The sequence below is a fragment of the Phocoena phocoena genome, chromosome 16 (assembly GCF_963924675.1).
Source record: "Phocoena phocoena chromosome 16, mPhoPho1.1, whole genome shotgun sequence".
Classification (NCBI taxonomy): Eukaryota; Metazoa; Chordata; class Mammalia; order Artiodactyla; family Phocoenidae; genus Phocoena; species Phocoena phocoena.
In genome coordinates this window covers 41,591,039-41,615,909 of record NC_089234.1, presented here as the reverse complement: position 1 = coordinate 41,615,909, position 24,871 = coordinate 41,591,039, and the positions used below count along the sequence as shown (strand labels likewise).

Genomic DNA, 24,871 nt, shown 5'->3' with positions numbered 1-24,871 from the left:
TATGGTAGAAAATCCAGTGCTAGGCCTCTAAATGAACATTTACTTATACTCACTAAATAAATGCTTAATTATTATTTTAAAAATTCAATTCTATTTGCTAATCGTTGAACAAACACAAACTACAAACAGTAGCCTTAGATAAAGTATCTAAGGCTACAAACAGTAGCCTTAGATAAAGCTTAGGAATGTAAAAAATACCAAAATTTCCTATGAGAAAAAAATTTCTGAAGGGGTCAAAAGTAGATTCCATAAGTGATTTTAGTGTTAGCACTTTAATTGGGGATTGCGTTATTTCATCCCCCACTATTTTATTTAGAAAGAGTGAAAAAAATGTAAAAAAATGTGACATTAGATTTTCCAAGTCATTTCTTAATAGTAAATCAGTCAGTTGAGAAAGATATATTCGTCATCAAGCTCTGTAGGGACCATTTAACATGTTATAACTGCAGTGGCCCAAATGTGTCTGTCTTAGATACTTCAATATTGGAGGAATCTGTCTTTGAGTACCACATAATGAAAGTGTGGAGTATATGTATGTATTATACATATACTACATAATGAAAGTATATATGTAATATTTTAAGAAAAGAAAAATGGATAAAATTTCCCACCCTAGAAGTTGGCTATTCAAGAAAAATGAGTTTGTTCTTTCATTATTATTATTTATTTATTACTTTTTATTATTTTTACTCAACATTTGTTCAACATTCAGGGTACACAGGCGAGCAATCATCTCCTCACCCTTGTTGCCATGTTCCCTAGTTGCTCTTAGAGGCAACAAAGATTGTGAATTTTGTGTGTGTGTGCTTTGTTTGGCTAAACTGAATGATCTGAAGATAGATGGATTAATTTGACTTTTTCTCAGTGTTCAAATTGTGTACATATTAAGACATTCTCAGTCCTCCATAGTTAGGATATCATGCCTCTTTGGGGATTTGCAGAATAATTTACAATAGCAACTACTTCATAAAGTCAACAGCCTAAACCCTTGAAAAGTTCTGCTAATTAGCACAGTGTTTACTTCAAGTGCATCTGAATTTAATGTTCACGTCATTGCCATTTATGTAGATTGTGAATCTCCAGTCTAACAACAAATTTAAAAGTGCAGTAAGAAATAAATAATGTAACTGCTACTTTGAAGCAAAAATAAAAATCAGTGGAACTTAAAAGAGCATGACTTTAAATTAAAAGAATGCCTTTTAAATCATGCCCCAAGAATAGATGACAAATCAGTGTGTTGGTATTTCTTTATGCCATAAGGCATTCTATTTGTATTCATATTTAGCGTTCACACTGAGAGGGAAGGATTCACTGTCATTGCTCACATTAGACTTTCACAAACCCTGTACTTTTTAGCAATGCAATTTAGGTTATCAGAGGAAATCACTCCTGGTTTAACTGGTAATGCTATAAATTAGTTTCTTTAATAAGCTCATTACAGCTCTTGGTCTCTCTAAATGTGCTTGTATAGATAGCCACCAAAATAAGATTATCAGGTCACTGTTGGCCATCAAGTAGTTACTTTCTGAAGCACAGTGCAACTTCACAACTGCAAAGTTACATTTTATAGTGAGGCTGCCTCCTCACTGCCCTCATGGAAGACCTCCTTCCAGCCACAGTTAGAAAGCCTTTTCAGATCTCTCCTGGAGATAGGTTGCTCAGTACTTAGGAAGACTGAAGGGACTGGAACTGTGGCAAAGAAACAAAAATTTTCTGTAGTTTTTATAGAGATTTCTTAACTTTATATGCTTTTCATCATTCCTTCCATACTTGCATCCTCCAATGAGTGTGCCCCCAGAGGTAATAACACATTCCCCTAGGTTGCCCTCAGGTCTTTACTTCTCTCTGGTCTCCTTCAATTAGGGACTCTGACGTCACTTTTATTCTATTGTTCATGAAAATCGTTTTCATAGTTACTATTTTTTTTAAATCCATATAAAAGTTGAGCCCACATTATGCAGGAATTAAATCAGGAGTAAGCAAAACATGGCTAAAACACAAAATAACACTTAACTGGAATACATGATACGATTTTCTTGAAACAATTTTTTTATCCAAATGCTTGGGGATGCAGGTGTGGGTTAGATTGAAAGAAGACAATGGTGAGAATCATAATCATGATAGAAATATGAGGAAAAAAAGGAAAAATAAAAGCAGTTTTGCCATAGGTAATCCACTGGTTGGATTAGCCCTTTTGATAGTTGACAACTGATTTCCATACATAGTTAGAAGCTTCGGATAGAGGAAAATGAAGGAGAAAAAATTGAAACTACCCTAAGGCTATTAGTATAACAGTTTAGGTCACTGTTATGTTAAAACATAGAATTCTCCTGGACTTGCAATTAAAAACAGTTTCCTGTGTTTTTCTATGCATTTCCTTGTTTAGGCATAAGGCAGTTGGAAGGGGAAAATACTGTTTATTCAATAAAAATTTTAACCTGAAATGAAATATTCTACCCAAATGTGTGAATCTGCTTCTAAGAAAAGTATATTGCATAATTGTTATTTTCAATATTTTACAACTAGTTTTTTTACTTGGGAACTTGGGCTAAATTTTGAGTCTTTTGATATTTCTCATTCAAATTGCTGGGGTAAGGTTTTAGGTTCAGTAATAAAATTTGCAGATGGTCTATTCCTTAATGAGCATTTCATTTGTTTGATGACTACATATTTAAGCACGCATTAATAACATGAGATTGATAGTATGATATTACATTTTAAAAGTCAGAATTTAGCTAACCGATAGAATATTGGAAAACATAGTTGATTTGTAGTTGATAGTAGCTACCCTCTTCCCAATAAGAGAGCATTAGGACTGATATTTTAGCTTATAGTTTAATGCATTATCAATCCTGACTTTATTGGAATGGGAACATGTGCCCTGATCCCACATTGAGTGTGGGAGCCTGAAAAGGAGGTGCCATGGGAAGCAGAGGAAGCCAGGCTATCTGCTAAATTGTATGTTGTGTGGGATTAAAGATATAAAAATCATATTCCTTGTTCTACCATATTATTTAAAGTGAGGTAAAGAAACCAAGTTGTCCACAGGGTTTGTGTTTTTGTTTATTTTGTTTTGATTTTGAGTTCATGAATGATTGATAAATGGGAGGCAAAGGGAGGAAGAAAGGAAAATGTTATATTGTTAAGGGGTATGTTTTATTTTCATTTTTTATTATTTCCTCTGCATTTTCAAATTGCCATATTGAGTAGATATTACTTCCATAAGCAGATAGGAGAAGTATTTATTTAAAAGAAAAAACAAAAAACAACGTATTGTAACATTATAACTAACTTGGAACCAGAGCGTTAGAGTATTAGAGGAGTTTTAAAAGGGTATGTGTGCCAATGAGTGTGTGTGTATGTGTGTGTTAGAGAGATTTCCTTGTGTGTGCAGATCATGAAAGCCAATATCAGTTTTTTTAAAGAAAGGGTTCTCCCTGGCTGCTCAAGCATTCAGCCTGGAAGGCAAAAATCTTTCCTCTTGCCCTTGAGCTATTATGTAAACTAGCATATACCTATGATGTGAATGGAACCCTTATATAGCACACAACCAGAAGAACTTTCTGAAGGAATCCTGTATATAAGCTCAGAAAGTCACAAAACTTCCTTAGGCTCAGTTTCCTTATTAATGCTAATACTCTGAAGCTCAGTTTTATGCAGTTTCACACAGTACCTGACATATGATCAAGGTTCACTAAAACTGCTTTTTATCTTTATTGCTATTATTACTTCTAATTATTTATAAATATTATGCTTCTTTTTATAAATTTATGTACAAAGTACAATGAGTACTTTGTGCTCTTGTGCACTATATGTATGTCCTTTCTTTATATCTCTCCAAATTTACTAAACACCTTGAAGATTTAACTTTGTTACATTATATTTTATTCTTAAAAGTATTAATGACTATATTCTTTCCTTGGAGAGTTTACTGATTCAAATGAAACTATAAGTGAAGTTTGAGGAACATTTCCAGGTGTATTTTCATGCTTGTTAGGTAATCTATTAATCCATGGAAGGTCAGTGATGAGACAGACATGTCAATTAATTAGGGGATAGCCATGTTATAAGGTCTGAAACTCAAATCTTCTGAGGTCTGACACTAAAGCCTGGAAACTTCATTTTTAGCAAGTGCATCCAGAGGTCATAAAGTAGAATGCCACTGGGTTAATACTAATTAAACTTAAAAGAGAGAGTCATGCAAATTACAATGCTATGAATAGCATTATAAGGAAAATATAACTGCCCAATGAGCTGAAACACTTGTGTTTCCAAGAAAGATTTTTCCCCCCTTTAGATACCTTAAGAAGAAAATGGTTATGTCATCTTAACAGCTCTGTGAGAAGAGTTAAATGATCTTAATGGTTCATGTGTCCAGACTATGATGGACTGTCACATAGGGCACTGTTATAGCAATATCCTTGCCTCATGGACTACAATACTTTATTCGTGGGACACTCATGGTCTCCCCAGGATCATGCTGGAAACGTTTGTAAAATTTCTTATTTTTTGAGTTTGTTATTTCAAAGCTTAGTGCAGGTTATCTTCCTCTTGTTAACATTATATTTCTCTGAACATAGTACAATGCAGTAGTTTCTTTTGAGTCTGTTTCAGTTATAATTAAATTAAAGGTGATTATTGGAGACTATACCTAAGTAATTTTCAATGAACCTTATTGTCTCTGAAACTTCTCAATCCTTCGTTTAAATATGATTTCTTAAGGCAGCACACATCGAGAGATATAGAGCAATATACATGTACATACTCATACATAATAGATAACACACATTTTGGACAAAAATAAAACCACATATAGCGTATATTTTATGCAAATTTTAATCTTAATATAATATGGACATCTTTCCTTGTCTACCCCTTTCACTTATTCCATCTTACAGAGTGTATTTTTATTCTGAGAGGTTAAATTCAAGTTTTAAGAGTAACTTTGTTGTTTTCCCTACAGGCTGATTTAAAATCCTGAGTATTTGTCTTTTTTTTTTCTTGAAGCTTTATAAGCTATTAGATTTATATAAACTGTCTGGATTATATTATTATGGAACATTTAGAATGGTATGACAAGAAAGAGCACCTTCAATGCTTACTCCAGCAAGACTTTCCTAAACATTCTAAATTTCATCTCCAGATGAAAGCTTGGCTGTGTCCTCATTTTTAGATTGTATCCACACTTGAATTTCCTGTTTCCTCTTTCCCAAAGGTGAGTAATCTTGTGGATCCTGTAGCCCCAAAATGGATTTGTTTCAGAGCAAGTTTTGAAAAAGCATATGTCTTTTCTTGTTTTGGCAACAAGAAGTTTTTTTCACTTTTCTAGGCTCTGACCTTGGACCTAGAAGTAGCTTTTGTGTACTCTACTAATAGGCTCCCATAAAGCCTATCTGTACCACCCTGGAAGGCCAGAGAGCTAGAGTCCAAAAAGTAAATAAATAAACTCTGAGAAACATCTCTCTCTCTCTTTTTCTCCGATTCTTAAAAGCTATTTCTTGATTGCTTGTAGTTCTCAGTTCTTGTAATGAATTGTGTCTAATGCTTTCTTATATGCTATTAAGAAGTGTTCCTACAGTTTCACAGACATCATTTCTACATGTTCAACAAGTTTCTTGAAATCGTAAATCATATTGATATGTATTTTATGTGTAAACAGCCTCTCTTTAGAATAAGCACTAACATTCATTTAGCATTTATTAACAAAGCCCTTCATATAGATTATTTTATTTAATCTTCACAAGAACTCCATGAGGTCCTTGTGATTGTCATAATGATCACATACCATTGCACTACTATTATGCCTCAGATATAGATCAGGAAACTACAGAGGCACAGAAGGGTTAAGTTGCTTTCCCAGTGTGATATTACTCCCACTATTGAGTGGCAAAGCTGAAACCAACCCATTATCTCTGCTCTACATGCAATAATTACATGCTGTGCTATTATATTATGACATCAAAATCTTAACCTTTCCTGAAGATTTTACTCAAATTCTACTTATTCCTTGATACTAAATTATTCATTATTCTTTGATGTTGTTAGTAATGATAGTCATTCAGAACTAAGTGCGGAGAGGTTGGTAAAAGGGTGCAAACATCTAGTTTTAAGATGCATAAGTTCTGGGGATCTAATGTACAACATGGTGACTATAATTAATAATACTGTATTGTATACTTGAAATTTGCTAAGAGAGTAGGTCTTAAGTGTTCTCACCACACTAAAAAAAAAAAAAAAAAAAAAAAAAAAGGAACTATGTGAGGTGATGGATATGTTAATTAACCTGGTCGTGGCAATCATTTTACAATGTGTAAAGTACCAAGCCATATACTGTGCACCTTAAATATGTACAGTTTGTTTTTTTGTTTTTTGGGTTTTTTGTTTTTGTGTTTTTGCGGTACGCGGGCCTCTCACTGTTGTGGCCTCTCCCGTTGCGGAGCACAGGCTCCGGACGCGCAGGCTCAGCGGCCATGGCTCACAGGCCCAGCCGCTCCGCGGCATGTGGGATCTTCCCGGACCGGGGCACGACCCCATGTCCCCTGCATCGGCAAGCGGACTCTCAACCACTGCGCCACCAGGGAAGCCCAAATATGTACAGTTTTTGTTTGTCAGTTAGACCTCAATGAAGCTGGAAAAAATTAATATCCACCTTCTCCTTCATATTATGTCTTATAATGTTTGTTTTTTTTGTTTAGATTATAAATTCCTGGAGACAGAGACTATCTAATTTACTTTTGTTTCCCTCAGCACCTGGCAGAATGACCCAGTTAGTGGTTATTTAAATAAGTAAGGCTTGTATAAAGAAAAATAGAATTGAGAGATGAAGTGTGTTTTTTAACAATATAGTAGCAAGTAGGTAAGCTTTGAGGATAGTAGTTGGAGTTCAAACAGCAATTCAAAAACATATTTAGTGAGAGTTTGATTTATACGATACTGCTCAACATTAACATAGGGACCAAAGCAATCAATAAATTACCTGTGCTATGGACTTATTGCACACAGCATCCTTTTTAGCATTCTGCAGGAAAACAGAGTTTAGGTAAATTATATATAAATTTTTTTTAGAAACTCAATATTTATCCCATTATAGGGCAGCATTTAGAAAAGTCTTTGTAGAAAACTCAAATTGAATCTATCCTCTCTTCAGGTGTGTTTTCTGTCTTTTTCTGATTATTAGCTGCTGTCTGGGCATTTTGTTCAAAATTCTGGTGGATCACACTGCAGCAGTTGTTCCTGACATCAGTCACTCTGTTCGAGATACTAATCTTCCCTACTCTTGTAGGATCCTATACTGCCCCTCAGGGCTGCTCAGTTAGACTGCTAAGTGATGACTGTTCAGCTACTCTGAGTTTATTAAGTGTCTTTATTGCATGGTTGGAATACTGATGAGAGCTGTTCAGGCTTAGACTTAAATAATGTGTGAAAAGGACAATACTAACTCAGTCATCAATATTTTATGTGGTTATATCCAGGATTTGGCCATAGTTGCTCTGCTGGATACCTAGAATGCAATTCTGATGGTATCCCCATAGGTGGAAAACTACAGCATTTTAAGGCAACATGAATAATACATTATGCTGATTATTTTTATTCATTCATTCTTCAGGTACAGTAAGCATATGTAATGTCTATCATGTACACATAAATTTTCTAACAATTATAGCTAATATTTATTGAGTTATTTCTATGTGCCAAATAGCTTACATATAGTACACACTCTCCTCTACTCACATTGTATATTTATAGATAATATACATGATATATGTATCATTGCATTTCAGTTACACAAGCTTACAAAGTTTTATACAAATATTTTTAAGTGGCCACTAGGTGTCAAGCCTTATTCTATGTATATAGCAAACAACAAAATAGACCAAAAAAATCCTTATTTTTATGGGGTTTGCTTTACATTGGAGGGAGACAGAAAATAATGCAAATCACTAAGAAAATTATGTAGTATGTTAGTATGTGAAAGGGGTTATATCAAAAAATAAAGCAGGGAAAAGGGATACTTAGGGGAATACAATTTTAAATAGGAAAGTATGGGAAGAACTTACTGAGAAGTACCCTTGGAGCAAAGTTTCAGAGAGGATTATAAGAAATCTATGTAGATTCCTAGAAGAGCATTGAAAACAGAGGGTGAAAGAGACTTGAGATGGGGACATGCCTAATGTGTTTGAGGAACACAATTGCAAGCAAGCTATGGTGGGTGAAATGTTGAGCAGAGTGAGGGAGAGGGGACAGAGATAAGATCAGAGAGGTAGGATGGGTGGAGGCAGATTGCACAGGCCTTGTGGGCAATTGTAAGGACATTGTCTTTTTCTGAGTGAGAAGGAAAGCTACTGGAGTGTTTCAAGCAGAGGAGTGAAATGATTTCACACAAATTTTAACAAAATTGCTTTGACCCTTATGTTGAGAATCATCAGTTAAGTTCAAGGTGACCAGTGAGAAATGTATTAACAATATTCCAGGCAGAAAATAAAGATATCTTAGACCAGGTTTTCATGACAGAAGTGGTAAAAATGGTTCACTATGAATACATTTTTAAGGTATAACCAACAGAGTTTGCTGGTGTGTTGGATATAGAGAAGATGAAAAAGATAGCATTTAAAGTTTGATATCAATATATTTGGTCTAACCATCAGGAGAGACTGAATGACTGACCTCATCAAAGGAATAAATGTGGCTAGAAATGAGCCATAAAAACATTGATCATACAGTCCAGGGAGATGAGGTAGAACCATCATCTTAGATAAGGAAGAATATTTATATAGAGAGACAGTTTATGCGAAGAAAACCAGAAGAGAGTGGTTTACTAAAAGCCAAAGGAAGAAGGCATCTAAAGGAGAAAGTGATCAGCTGTGTCAAGTCTGATCAAGTAAGATGAAGTATGAGAACTGATTATCGAATTAGCAATGTGGTGCTCATTTGTGGCGTTGACAGGAATAGTTTGGTGCAATGTTGAAGGCGAAAGTTTGGAGTGGTTTTAAGAGAGAGTGGAGGAAGAAGAAATGCAGGGAGTTTGAAGATATATAGTTTCTTTTATCCTTTCTTTTTTTTTTTTCTTTCTTCTTCTCTTTTTAATAGGGTGGCAGTAGTAATAGGGAACTAGGAGTAAGTTTCAAGAACACATGCCCCACCTCAGGTCCTAGTGATATAAGGATATGATAAAACAACCACCACCCCTGTGAGGCCCTGAGAGACCTACAGAAAAATAGCATCTTCTGGGAAGACCCAGATTTCTAGTAGAGCAAGAAGAAAGGAATGTTCAGCAAAGTATGTATTATCTTATTTAATCTATTTAATCTTCAGTAAAACCCCGTGAGATAAATTCTATTATTATTCCTGTTTTCCAGATGAAGAAACTGAAGCTTTAAAGATATCAAGCTATCTTACTTAATGTCACATAGCTCCTGCGTCTAAGAGCCATGATCCTAGCTCAGTCAGCCTGGCTCAAGCTGCCATACTCTTAACCACTGTATTTTATAGCCTTAGTACAAAGTGCTACAGGACTCATGAAAGTACAATAATATGAACCCTAATCCATGGAACCTTAGGAGAATGATGGAAGCTTTGATCAATTTCTATTATATGTTCATTTATTCAATATATCTTTATTAGCATTTACCATATGCTAGTTTTGTGCTAAATTTGGGGGTTGAAAATATGACTAAGATACATTTCTTGACCTCATGAATGTTACTGCCTAGTTCATATGAAACATCAGCAAAAAGGATTACAAGTATAAATCAATGTACTGTATATAGATTGTAAGAGGCTGAAGTTAAAAGAATGGCATTTATGCTGCCTGCCTAGAAGTGTGCTAAAGTCTGTATCAATTGTAGTTAGTGGAAGAAAGATTTATAGGATGAGATACATTGAGCTACTTGGAAAATGAATGAGGAACTATGATAGATTTAAATCTGATACATATAAATTCATATGTACAGTCAAAGCAAAAGGGAACATGAGAGTATTAATAGATGATAAAGCATTGGTAGTATGTGGATATGAAAGATTATCTATGGCACAATAGTTAAAGTATGAGCTTTGGAATCAGACCTTGTTCAAATCCTGGCAAAATCAGTTATATGATTTTTGGTAAGTTATATAACCTCTCTATGACTTAGATCTCCATCTGTTAAAGAAGGATAATAGCAACTCTGATTTGATTGCTATTAGGATTAACTGATGATATGTATGTCAATTGTTTAGCATGCTTTCTAGCATATAGGAAATGATAAAAACATATTTTCGGTATATTATAATAATTATTACTATTTTCAAATTAAAGTAAATAGGCACTGTTATATCATCCTTAATCAATATTTCTTTAGGTTTCCTTTATCTGAAAACATTTACACAAACACACACACACAGAGCCCACACATACAATCACACACTGTACACTAAACTGATAACTCCTTAGAACAATCACTATACCTTCTACATACTTATTTCTGTGTACTATAATTCTTTGTATGATTTTCTGCCCACTTAGCCTGTGAAATTTTCAGCTGCATTTATTAGTTGTGTCTGGCATAGAAAAGAAGCTCAGTAACCGTTTGGAATCTATACCTTTTCCGTTTTCTCCTATCTCTTATTTTCTCTACCTCCTTCAAGTTTTTCTCAATTTATATTAGTTTCATTTTTTTACAAAGGAACTTCCTTTAATTCCTTCTTATTTCTCTTTCTTCACCTATATGTGGATGCTTCTCTTATCACTTTATTCTTCTCATTTTTTAGTATGTTTCACCCAACTCCATCTTTCTTTCTAATTTTTATCTTTCTCCTGTTTCTTTGTCTTGTCTTCTCTCTGTCTCTCTGCCTCTCAACACTTGCTCAACTTTTGTTATCTTTCTGCCTCGCTTTAGCTAATTTAAATTCTAGAAAGCACAATAAACATCTTCTTGGCTATAGTTACTTCATATTTCTAACTGATGGGTCTACTTTAAAAAAGTAATCTTAACTGGACTTTTAGCCTCCCTGGTTACAGAAAAGCATTGGGATCGTATTGTAGAAAAAAGGAAAAAAATTTCCAGAGTGCATTTTCATTCTCATAATATAAAAATTACCAGAATGCACACACATATTTTAAAACCTCTAAAGCTTCCTTCTGTTATCAGATGACGAACATTTTAAAGGAGATGCCATCTGATTTCCTTCCCAATGATAGTGAGCTTGGAAAAAAATTTCAGTTTATTCTCTAAATTTCTAAGATTGAAATTCAAACTAAGATATTTGTTAGAGATCAGTTATTAAATATCAATTCCATGGGAGTTCTTTTGAATATACAAAGTGAGATATATTCCCAGAAAAAGAAAACTAGAAGGAATATCGTCCAATGATATTCAAGACTCAACTTAGAACTATTCTTTAAAAAAACAATTTAATGTGGCTAATTCCAGAATGATTTAGTTAGCTAGTCTGTGTTCTCATAATATTCTGTGAATGCCACTTTGATAGCTTTATGAGTCTTCTGTCTATGTCCATAACTATGCTGTAAAATATTTAAAGGATGTGTTAGTTTTCTATTGCTGTTGTAACAAATCACCACAAAATATGTGGCATAAAACAACACAACTTCATTCTTATAGCTCTGTATGATACAAATCTCACTGACCTAAAATCAAGGTGTGGACAAGGCTGTGTTTTTTTCCTGAGGTATAAGGGAGAATACATTTTCTTATCTTTTCTGTCTTCTAGAAACTGCCCACTTTCCTTGGCTAATGGTCTTTCCTCCACCTTTAAAATTAGTAACAGATGAGTTCTTACAGCACATCACTCTCACTTCTTCCATAATCACATTTCCCTCTGACTCTAAATTATTCTGCTTTAGGTTTCCAGTTTTTAAGAACCCTAAATAATCTGGATAATCCAGGATAATCTCTTTATCTTAAAGTCAGATGATGAGCTAACAATTTTATTTGAAATATTAATTGTCCCTTGTCATGTAGTGTAATATATTCATAGGTTCTGAGAATTGAGATGTGGGAATCTTTTGGGAGCTATTATTCTTTTTATCCCAAGGGGTATAGTAAATTATCTGGTGTGTGTCATGAGCTCAATAAATATTATATTGAAACAATCAAGTTTCAGGACATATTTAGCCTGCTGTTTTTTTCAGCACCACGGACAGCACAGGGAATATTAAATTTTTGAATGTCTGAAGCAGATGAGGACCTGGTATGTGGACAACGCCTAGGTTTACTTGACTAATAAGTTTAGTACAAGAATCTCTTATTAAGGAATTCCTTTAAAGTTTTTCTTTTTATGTAAGAGATGAGGAAACTCTGTCCCAGATAGCGGGAGTAAATTTCTCTTCAGCTTGTTGGTAGAGTAGCTGAAGCTTATGTCCTCTCAAATTTTAGCCCTGCCATTCCTGGGATATCCTTTTCACAAAATAATCTTATATAACTGGTCTCACTTATTGATCCTCTGCTCTCAAAGTTGCATCACAGTCCTACAGTTGTCAGGAAGTACTGTGTGTCATTGATACCCATGTCTTGAATAGGAGTAGGATAGGCAGAGGCATATATGACAGAAGGAAGAAAAATAGCACAAAGGAAATAGCAGATGCTATGACATTAAGTTTTGAAAGACTTTTATATACTTGGGAGGGTCTCAGTTTAATGAGTCCTCATGTTTTACCATCAGTATGTCTCAATACATCCATGGTTTATTTTTTACATGATTTTGGATGAAACAGAAACATACACAGCCCTGTTTCCTAATATTAGAAAACAATAGGGCTATAACATTTGGAGACTTAAGTTTCTCATTACCAAGTTATACAACTGAGGGCTTTAAAAATATTACATTTTATAGATTTGGGCCTCTTTGTATCTTTCTGTCATTCCAGTTAGTAATTCTAAAAAGTTGAATAGTGATGCTAGGCTGTAACCTGGCAACCTTACCCAGGTTCATCTATCAGATTTGCTCTTTTCCCTCTTCTTCCTGTTTCATACATTTCAAAACATTTCACTGTGTAAAAATCTTTAAGCACACTGTACACACTGTATTTTTTACCACATGTGACTTCTTGATAATATGTGGTTAAGATATCTTCATGATTTGCCAACATTATTCATAACATAAATTTCAGATCCCAAGGGAAAATGTGATAGATCCAAATTAAACGCAATTTAGTTATACTGTGTGCAGAAAAGAGACCTGAGACTGCTGTCCTTGAAAAGGTCTGCTTATAAGGATGACCTTGTCTGGCATCTGAGAGAGTGATTACCTCTGGGGGTGGAGAGGCAGGGGGATGAGAAATTAGAGAGGTGTGTACAGATGCAGCTTAATTGGTAATACTGTAGTTCTTGGATTAGGCAAATTGGTAATGTTTATTACATTATATAAATAAAAACCTTTTAAGAAAAGCACCATTAACTTGCTAATGATGATAGAGTATAATAAACTCTTTATGATTAGTTTAATAAAGTGCCTTTAAGATCCAATTAAAAATGTTAACAATGGGGGAAAAGGGCTTTGGAAACTGATTAGTATTTGAGTCTTAAAATTACTGGTTTAATGACTTTATGTCAATTAACTTTTATCTCTTTGAGCTTCAGTTTCCCTGTTTCACAAATGTTAGTAATGACTCTCTCAAAATCTTTTTTCCAGTGAAGTTAATCATTAGATCTATTACCAAATATTTCTTGTTCTTAGAGGTACAATATAGGATTGCACTTCTGTGAGGTTTTTGTTTTTTAAGTGACGCACAACTATATTATTTGTGATTTAAAGTGAAGTTATGCAGGCCACCTCTGAATGAAAACTCATGGATTGTGTGGCTGTTTGCTTTTACATTTTCATAAACTCTCTCTCTGTGCCTAAACTCTTTTCTGTGATTTAGATTCAGTTTTTCTTTATTGTCGAGAGATCTCCTCACAGTGAATATATTCATTAGCCTTGGGTGAGAGACATACTTGATTTATATACAATTCTTATTTTCTAAAACCTTGGAGATCACAGAGACTCCAAGGAGTCTAAACTCAGGCTGCAGTCAGGTAAGCAGAACTTCTCATGGGGTTGTAATTTTATCTCTACAAGTGAGAATATACTTTTCATTCCCTGCTTCCTTTTCAATATTCCCATTAGTGAGAGTACAGGCCATCTAGTGCCTATCCTAGTTGACCTATAAGTATACACACGTCCCCCAAAAAACTGTATTAATATTTCTTCTTGGAACTTAACAGACCAAATCCTTTTGAGGCAGGATCCAGGTCTGATTTTAGAATCTGTGGCATATTTTTGGATTTGGAAATTTCAGCTAAGTGATTAATCAACCTGTGACTACTCTCTTTTTGATCTGGTTTTTGGGCAGCCCCTTAAATGCCTGTCTGAGAAAGTTCAACACTGCTGAAACAATTTACTGTTTGTTCCAGCCAAAACCTGACTAAACATGCCTGACCTATCTCTTCTTAGAGCATTTACTTTAGAAAACATGCAATTGTAAGTACTTTTCTGTCCCTTTGAGACACATTTTCTACAACCTAGGAATATCATTCTCAAGGACCCTTTGAAATTTGATCATCAAGAAAGATAGGGGTCCTGTCTCCTAGGCTCTGCTGGAGGGTAGGAGCCTGACTTTGATAAGTGCCAGTTAACAAACACAGGTGGCCTAGACACATTGGCCACCCCTTTAAAGTCCTTTGGTATTTTTCCTTTAGCATACCTCAGCATTGAAAAAGCCTCCTGCCTTTTGTTTCAGCAGACTTGAACCCAGTTCCTGAAGTCTTTCTCCCATACTGCAGTAGTCTGAATAAAATCTGTCTGGTCCTTTTTAACATGTCCAGCTTTGTTTCCTTTGACACTTTTAATGTCTGTAATTTGTCATCAGATAACAAACTCAAGATCACCAGCAGTTTTTTATTTTGTAATATTTTTAATAGTTAATACTTTTATATTTTTAATATTGTAATATTTTTAATATTAATATTTTAAATTAATACTTTTAAAATATCAAGTAAACTCTAGACAAATCTTTCTAAATCTTTTCTAAATCTTTTCACCATATTTCTCTTCTCTCTTTTGTTCCTTCACTGTAAACCCCGAGTTTGAAAGTTGGCTTATGCCAAATTACATTTAGAGAATTATAATTAATGTATTTACCCTGTTTTAAGCAGCAAAACACCTACACAAATATCTCTATAGAGAAACAGTATTATAAAATTAATTAACATATTTCCAGCCCAAAAAAAAAAGCTTTATTACCTTATGGCTCTTCATATTCTAAACATTTTAATTTTAATTAGGCTTTAAAAAAATTTTTTAAATGTCTTAAACCTGCACCCAACTTTTTATCTTTGCAATCACTGTAATAGCTCCAGGCAAATTATTTTTCAAATAACTTAATTTCACAAGATACTACTTTGTACAGTCAATGTAGAAACCACTGATTGTTTCTAAATTTTCCTGTGCTTATGACAGCGAATATCAGAACAGGTAGCTAAGCTAGTGGAACCCAGTGTATAACTATGAATCAAATGTACCAGCAATAAATGCTTTCACAGAAAATTGTTCATGAAGATTTTAATGGTTTAGAAACTAAAATATCTCAGCTTCATCCTGATTAAGAAGATGGATTTTTAATGTAGTTCACATTTTAACTAATGAGGATTAACTCATGCATTTTAGTGTTCTAGAGAATAGAGGCTTAATTTTAAGAGCCTGAAATATGGCATTGTTTATTTCTAACTAAAGAAATAAATGAGTCAACGCTTTTCCACACTAATGTTAAATAAAATTTAATTATAATAAAATTATATACTATTATCTAAGACTGTATTACACACCCAATTAGATATAGTATAAATGAAGACAAAATAAAATTATGATTTTACTTTTAACCTGCTTCTTTGAGGTAGATGAGAAATTAATAATTGAAGAAATGAATAATGGAAGAACATGTGTCAGATGAATTTATAGGTGTGCAAGAAGAAACTACACGTGAATCCTCAAAAGGAACTTCCACATAATATTTTCTCTTTATCACTTAAATATGCAGTCTTAAAGCCTGTTTTGAAACGCTAGTGTGCCTAATGCGCAGTTATTGAGTTTGGAATATTCATTCCCCATTGCTCATAACTCGTAAATAATGCTGTGATAGACGGAGGCAACCCAGTAATAATTGTATGACAGCCACTAGCAAGCCACTAGCAAAAATGGATGTAATTTTATGCCTCCTTTAGCTTGAATTCCCACAATAATATCATAAGTGAACCTTTTCTAATTATTGGAGTATGTTAAAATTTAGTTGTACCGAATGTTGTGTGAGTACCTATTGACCATATAATTTTTCTTTGACTGAATGCACACGTAAATAACTGAGAAAGAGGGCTTCCCTGGTGGCGCAGTGGTGGAGAGTCCGCCTGTCGTTGCAGGGGACACGGGTTCGTGACCCGGTCCGGGAAGATCCCAAATGCCGCGGAGCAGCTGGGCCCGTAAGCCATGGCCACTGAGCCTGCGCGTCCGGAGCCTGTGCTCCGCAACGGGAGAGGCCACAACAGTGAGTGGCCCACGTACCGCAAAAAAAAAAAAAAAAACTGATAAGTAATATGGAGCATTATATTTTTAGTTGTTTTCTTAGAACAGGTAATATGGCAGTACTTATCCACTCTAGTGATAGTTTCAATTCCTTTAAGTCTAAATAAATTATGGAATATGACAGAAAATTGAAGAAATACAGTGAAAATTGAAGGAATACAATCAATACAATTGATAGACAATCCACTATAAAGCTTTGTGAGTTGAGTGTATTAGACTTTTTTAATGGAAAATTATTTCTGCTTATTTTTGACCATTTGAAATTGTTTGTCCTATAGGTATTCAATCTAATCTATAAAATTAAATAATCATTATTCCCCCCACACTCCCTTATCTATCCACCTTCTACCTAATTATTCAAGCCAAATTTTGAGAAGCAACCTGGATTCCCTTTCTCTACTATCTCTCATATATATAGACCTATCCTGTATATTAGTTCTATTGATTCTACTCATTAGTTCCATTCTCTATACACCTTACTATTTTATTAGTTAACATTTTCATGTTCTATTAAAATGACAACTATAGTAGTCTTTCTGTATCCATGGGGGAATTGGTTCCAGGAGCCCCCACATATACCAAAATTCACAGATGCTCAGTCCCATAGTTGGCCCTGCATATCTGCAGTTCCACACCCAAGGATTCAACCAACCTCGGATTATGTAGTACTGTAACTATTTATCAAAGAAAATCAGTGTATAAGTGGACCCACACAATTTAAACCCATGTTTTCCAAGGGTCAACTGTACAGTGGTCTCCTAAATGATCTCACTGCCTCATTAAACTTGCACTTTTTCTTAGAGTACTCTTTTGGAAAATAAGGAAACACTAAAAAAGTAATTTTATTTTTTAATTTTTATTGGAGTACAGTTAATTTACAATGTTGTTAGTTTCTACTGTACGGTAAAGTGAATCAGTTATACATATATCCCCTCTTTTTTAGATGCTATTTCCATATAAGTCATTACAGAGTATTCAGTAGAGTTCCCTGTGCTATACAGTATGTTCTTATTAGTTATCTATTTTATATATAGTAGTGTGTATATGTCAGTTCTGATCCCCCAGTTTATCCCTCTCCCCTTTACCCCCCTTGGTAACCATAAGTTTGCTTTTTTACATCTGTGACTCTATTTCTGTTTTGTAAATAAGTCCATTTGTACATTTTTTTTATCAATAGATTCCACATATAAGTGATATCCTGTGATATTTGTCTTTCTCTGTCTGATATACTTCACTCAGTGACAATCTCTAGGTCCATCCATGTCACTGCAAATGACATTATTTTGTTCTTTTCTATGGCTGAGTAATATTCCATTGTATATATGTACCACATCTTCTTTATCCATTCCTCTGTTGATGGACATTTAGGTTGCTTCCATGTCCTGGCTATTGTAAATAGCGCTGCAATGAACATTGGGGTACATGTATCTTTTTGAATCATGGTTTTCTCCAGATATATGCCCAGGAGTGGGATTGCTGGACATATGGTAGTTCTAGTTTAAGCTCCTTAAAGAATCTCCATACTGTTCTCCATAGTGGCTGTACCAATTTACATTCCCACCAACAGTGTAGGAAGGTTCTCTTTTCTCCATACCCTCTCCAGCTTTTATCATCCGTAGATTTTTTGATGATGACCATTCTGACTGGTGTGAGGTGGTACCTCATTGTAGTTTTGATTTGCATTTTTCTAATGATTAGTGATGTTGAGCATCTTTTCATGTACCTCTAGGCCATCTGTATGTCTTCTTTGGAGAAATATCTATTTAGATCTTCTGCCCATTTTTTGATTGGGTTTTTTTTTTATATTGAGCTGCATGAGCTGTTTATATATTTTGGAGATTAATCCCTTGTCAGTCACTTCATTTGCAAATATATTCTCCCATTCTGTGTGTCATCTATTCATTTTGTTTATGGTTTCCTTTGGTGTGCAAAAGGTTTTAAGTTTAATTAGGTCCCATTTGTTTATTTTTGTTTTTATTTTCATTACTCTAGGGGGTGGATCAAAAAAGATCTTGCTGTGATTTATGTCAGAGAGTGTTCTGCCTATGTTTTCCTCTAAGAGTTTCATAGTATCCGGTCTTACATTTAGGTCTTTAATCCATTTTGAGTTTATTTTTGTGTATGGTGTTAGAGAATGTTCTATCTTTAAAATGATTAAATCTTTTAGCCCAGCCTACAAAGTGCTCCATAATTCATCCTGCCTTCCTTATTCAAGCTCACCTACTCAACTTTTACCTGATTAACGACATGCCAAACAACTTAGATTTACTGAAACAAAACATAGATTTTATGCCTCAGTATCTTTCTCAGAGTTTGTCCAATATCTTACCTGGAAATCTCCTCATCCTTGAAAAACCAACTGAAGCATCATTCTCTAGAAGCTTCCTTCCACCTTCATACCTTATAGAGTCATTCACTCTCTGCTCTATATGCTCTTGGTTCACAAACTGACCTCTATACAAGGAGAGCAGAGAGAGACCCAAGAAAGAGACAGACCACTCCAGATTGGTAGGTGGCAGGATTAATAAGCAAGGGGGAACTTATATATGAGGCTTATCTTGGGTGGTTTCAAGAGAAGTAGATCTTCACACCTGTCCACGAGAATCTTAACATCTTTGTAGAGCCTTAACTTGGCTCAATCATGTGTACTGTCCAGATGGTCTCAAAAACACCTTACGCTCTTGAGGTTATGTCCTTGGAGCAGCTCCCACTGGGAGAATGGTGGGCATAATATGCATTCCAAAGACAGGGAAGGGGATGAAGAGCCTCTTGGAAAACCAGAGATATCAGATACCTAACTTCCCTGCCGCACACACCTCACCATACACTCATACACACATACATACACACGTGTGTAAACTTCCTCCAGTAGAAACACACAGCATTGGCCCTGACCCCTATATACCCCCTTACAAACATAAAAGAGTAATCTATCTCTTTTCAACAGAAAGATTATAATACTCTCCTTTTTCATCTACATATGTTGCCTATCTCCCTGCACAGAATCTTATCCTTATTTAGTCCAAATCATTTACCTTATAAGAAAGACTAGTGACTCAGTAAACAAATGATCACATAGAAAACTTAAATCCTCATTCCACACTAATGACTCTAACTTTCAGAGTTCAAAATGACTCCCTTATGCAAGTGAAAAAACTATCTCCTTTCTCTTTCCCTTACAGCATTTGACACCATCAACTAATCCCTTTCTCTGATTTCACTTCTCCTTGGTTGTACCTGTTCCTTTCTTAAGGAATATTCCTTCCCTTCTCCTTCCCTCCCCCTACATTTTAGCATTCATTAAGTTTTCTGTGTGAATCTTCATTTATTGAGTCATCAGTCTTTCTTATAGGGTAGGTGATTCCAGGTAAGAAAGGATGAGATTGCTCAGAGAAGATTGGGATTTGAGGAGAAAAGATAAGAAGTTTGAAAATAAAAACAATACTTAAGGACTGTACTCTTAAAAAGAAAAGATTCTTATTTTTAGGTTAAAAGTAAGAAAAATGCTTAGGGAATGAGTTTTCACAGGCAGAGAAATAGAAGATATTGACAATTTTTTTCATTTCTGGATAAGGTAGGTGGGATTATCTACTTAAAATGTCTGACTTTAGGCAGATAAGAGAACTCAGAAAAATAGGCCTCTATGAACTTCATATTTTGTGAAGTGCTAGTAAACTTACTGTTTGCATATATCATATTGATATTCTCTTATAAAGTAAACTTTTCTTACAAAATAATCTTGAAGAGATATGCAGAGATCAACATATTTAATAAATTGAAACACATGCACTGGAGAGGATTTTTTTATTAATAATAGTAATTATTGCTGCTAGCACAGGTTTGGAAGGTCTCTAATCAATAGATGTTCATTTATTTGAAATAAAAGAACCCTAGCATTAATCCATTTTAAGATGAATGTTTTTGTTATATAAATAATTACAGCCAAATTTAGCCTTTATGGGTGAATCAGATTTATGTCCACAAGGTTTATTTAAAATAAACTACAACTGTATTACTTAAATAATAATTTTCCCTCCTACACAGTAAACCTTAGGGAACAGGTTATACTTAAATCTGCTATTGTGGTGTTCTCCAAAGAGGAATGTATTTTCTCTTCATTAAAATTTTAAAATTGGACATTTTTATTCTTACTTATTCAAAAAACAGTATTAGATCTTTTATATTATTATATTTTTTAGAAAAGCATGGTAGGGTGTTTTATGAACAGTCTTCCAGTAGCAGGGAACAATAGAAGCATCATATGGATAATATTTCCCTTGGAATGGCAATGTCATTAGTGTAGACTGCTTCTTTGTCTTTTGCAAACAGAATTCTATTCAAAATACAGGCAATCCTACAGGATATGTAGGAGAAATATATATATAATAATTTTATAACAAAAGCTATTCTGTTATGATTGTTCTAATTATATACTAATAAGAACAATTTCTGCCTTAATTTCTCAGTGACATCTATCAGAAAATGTAGTTTTCAGCTTTCCTGAGAAAGCAGACAATGATGACATTCAAAGGTGTAAATGTGCATCAGCACATACAGGCCTCTTTCTGAAGGTTCCCTGACATACTCATTGTCCTTGACTTTCACAGAAGAGTAAAAGGAATCAATTTTAGAACACAACCCATATAATTTGTTTTATATCACCATTTTCCCTAAAAGCTTTATTTTGGCTCAGTTTATAAGACTAGAAATATCAGAATTCTTTCATCACTCTAATTCCCACCTAATAGAATACTTCCACCTAATAGAATAAATCCATTGTTTCAGATTTTTCCTATATGGTATGTCATTGTAATGTAGCAAGATGCATATTTTATCAAACTTTGCCTCAATAACTTTCCCATTATTCTATAATTATATCATAGGTTCACAATATGATTTTCCCCACAATATGATTTTCCCCACAATATATACAAATCTAGGCATATCCAAAATAATGTCCTAGATCAAGGGTCAGCAAAGATTTTCTATAAAGACCAGAGAGTAAATAATTTGCTTTGTGGTCCAGATTGTCTCAGTTGCAACTATTCTACTCTGTCATTGTAGCATGAAAAACATCACCAATATGTAAAGAAATGGACAAGACTGTGAACATTGAAATTTGACATTTATATAATTTTCACATGTCAATAAATAGTATTCTTCCATTGAATTTTTCTCATTTTAAAAATGTAAAAATCCTTCTTATCCTATTGATTGTGCAAAAATCAGGTAGTAGGCTAGATTTGTTCAGTGGGCATTAGTTTGCTCACCCTGTCCTAGATGGCATAATCAGCAAACCTACTCTTAGAAGTCCAGTCACAGCTTTAGAAGGATACAAAGTTAGAAATGTAGAAGAGTACAAAGATGAAGTAGGAGAATACTGTAAACTTGTTCCACACAGCAATGGTTCCAAAATTTCCATGAAGGCAAGAGCCTTAATTGTGTCAATCTAGAAAATTAAACATGGAAATCTACTTAGACAAGGAGTATAATGGTATTAATGGCAGCTAGATCCTTGTTTTGGAGCCACTTTTACAAAGTAAGCATACTTATTTACTTAGATCCTATGTTTGTTTAAGCTGCCTTTGGTTGAGGCCAATCCCTCTTCCTCATCATCCTTGGCCCCCATCATTCCCCACTCCCAAGTACTTACTTAAACATGATCAATCTGTTACAAGAGTACACAAGAAAGGAAAATTAAAGGGAAAACTGTGTATTTCTCAGTTCATTATGTGTAATAATTGTGTTAAATTCCTCAACATTCAATACTTAGCTCAATGCCACTATGAAACCATCCCTGTTTCTCTTTCATTTTTTCTCTTAACCCAATCCATGAATCATCAACCCTCCTTCCTTTAAATATTTTAAAGTTTTTGGTCCTTATTAACAGATGCTAATTAGCAGTCTGCCATGCAAGAGAGTTGAGGACTTTTTATTTTAATTCTCTTTAAATCCATAGATTCTGAGGAGATAGGACCCATCTTAGTATTCTCACGAGTTTCTCCAGGAGAGGGCTTCATTTTTCATTGTCGTTAAACACTGTATTTTTTAATTGAATCCTACCTGTAAGATAAAATGTGAAATTTTTTCTGGCTCTTAACTATTAATTTTGAAGATCAGTGCTTGGATTCCTTTTCTCTATGCAAAAGGGAACATTTCATTAAAAATAGTAGTAATAATTAAAAGTGATCAAAGTCAAGTTTTAAATTTTCATATTAAATATTTCCTTTTATTCAAAATAACCATTTGATATTTTGATATCTTCCTGTAATACCCTTTTATCTACAGATTTTTTTTTCATGTAGAATAACATGCTACTGATATTTCCATACAAAACAACCTCTGTGTATCTTCATATACAATTCCTTTAGAATGAGACTATTTTAACACAAAAGACCTGAGGGTTTTGCTTTTTTTTTTTAATTTTGTTAAGGCACGTGCTTTTATAATGATAATTCAGCATAACCATGTATTCTAATTGTAGAAATAGATAACATGAGGCAACTCATCATTTTGCCCAGTCCACATCTGTGTGTATGCACACACATGCTCAAGTGGATAAAATTTATGTTATTAGAATATATGTTTATTTACATACAGGGATAGCCAATGAAATAATGATAATCATCATAATCATAGTAATACATTTTTAAAATTCTTTCTCTGTGCCAGATATTATGTTACGTACTCTACTTGCATTTTCTTCTTTGGTACTCCCAATAATCTTGTTGATGAAACATAACTTCATAATCATTGCTTCATTGCCATTAGGAATGACTTTACCTGAAACATTTCCCTAGTTCTTCCTCACGATATACGTTCTAGCACGAGGCTAGCCAGCCATGAATATCTGTATACAGGAAATGTACAAAATGAGGAAAAATCTGAACTCAATAGGATATTATTATAGCCTAAATATCACTTTGTGAAGAATAGGTATGATCATTGCTCCAGCCAAACCGATACTTATGCTGTTATTTTGATAAATACATTTCAACCTCAAAAACTCATGTATTTTGTTAATATACATAATCTGCCTATAGCAAAACTAGAGATATCAAGATACATGTTTCTTGTATTCTCATATTATGCTAAGATGTCAGGAGTTTCCCATATTTATATTGGGAAATAGCTTATACAGATGAACTCTTGATCTTTTAATACCTCCTGAAAACTAAAAGTTAGAGTTGGGCTGAAAATTCTCATTTCAGATGCTTATTTAGATGAACTATAGCCCTTCTTCTAGCTCCCCATCACTTTTTTTCTCCTTCCCTTCTTCTTGTTTTTCTCTTAATTCTGCTTTATTATAAATAATAATGGCAAGGTTTATAATCTTAGACCATTCATAACTTCCATCAAATATTCATGTTTTTAAACTTGCAGTGCAATTGAATTTGCATTACTGATGTATCCTTATGAACTAAGTTTTTTTTTTATGCTGAATTTTCTTTTATTTGGGGGGGGATTAACAAAAACTAGAATTTAATTATTTTAAAAACTTATAAATTTGACATACCACTGCCAAATCTGTTTAAGAATGTCAAAAGTGAGGGAAGACACAAACCAAAGGGAAAATATCTCTAGATACAAAATATCATAAATGCCAATAAACCTGAAAACTCAGATGAAGTGTAAAATTTCTGGGAAACCATCAAAAAACAAAATTAGCCTGAGGAAAAAAAATAGAAAAATTGAATAATCTAATAAGCATTCAAAAAATCTAAATGGCAATTTCCCATATATACAAAAAAAAGAGAACCTAGATGATTTTAGTGGTAACATTTTACCAAATCTTTAAATAAAAGAGTGATATTATCTCATACAGGTTTATTTTCGTTTTTAATTTTTGAATTTTATTTATTTTTTATACAGCATGTTCTTATTAATCATCAATTTTATACACATCAATGTATATATGTCAATCCCAATTGCACAATTCATCACACCCCCACCCCTCTGCAGCTTTCCCCCCTTGGTGTCCATACGTTTGTTCTCTAAATCTGTGTCTCAATTTCTGCCATGGAAACCGGTTCATCTGTACCATTTTTCTAGGTCCCACATATATGCATTAATATGTGATATTTGTTTTTCTCTTTCTGACTTACTTCATTCTGTATGACAGTCTCTAGATTCATCCACATCTCTACAAATGACCCAATTTCATTCCTTTATATGGCTGAGTAATATTCCATTGTATATATGTACCACATCTTCTTTATCCATTTGTCTGTCGATGAGCATTGAGGTTGCTTGCATGACCTGGCTATTGTAATTAGTGCTGCAATGAACATTGGGGTGCATGTGTCTTTTTGAATTATGG

The 24,871-nt window shown here is 34.0% G+C and overlaps 1 protein-coding gene across 8 annotated transcripts in view; it reads left to right on the top strand.

Annotated features, from left to right (window-relative positions):
- The window catches only part of PCDH15 (protocadherin related 15), a 714,536-nt gene that overhangs the window by 285 nt on the left and 689,380 nt on the right, over window positions 1-24,871 (top strand). The gene's annotated exons all lie outside the window — the stretch shown is intronic.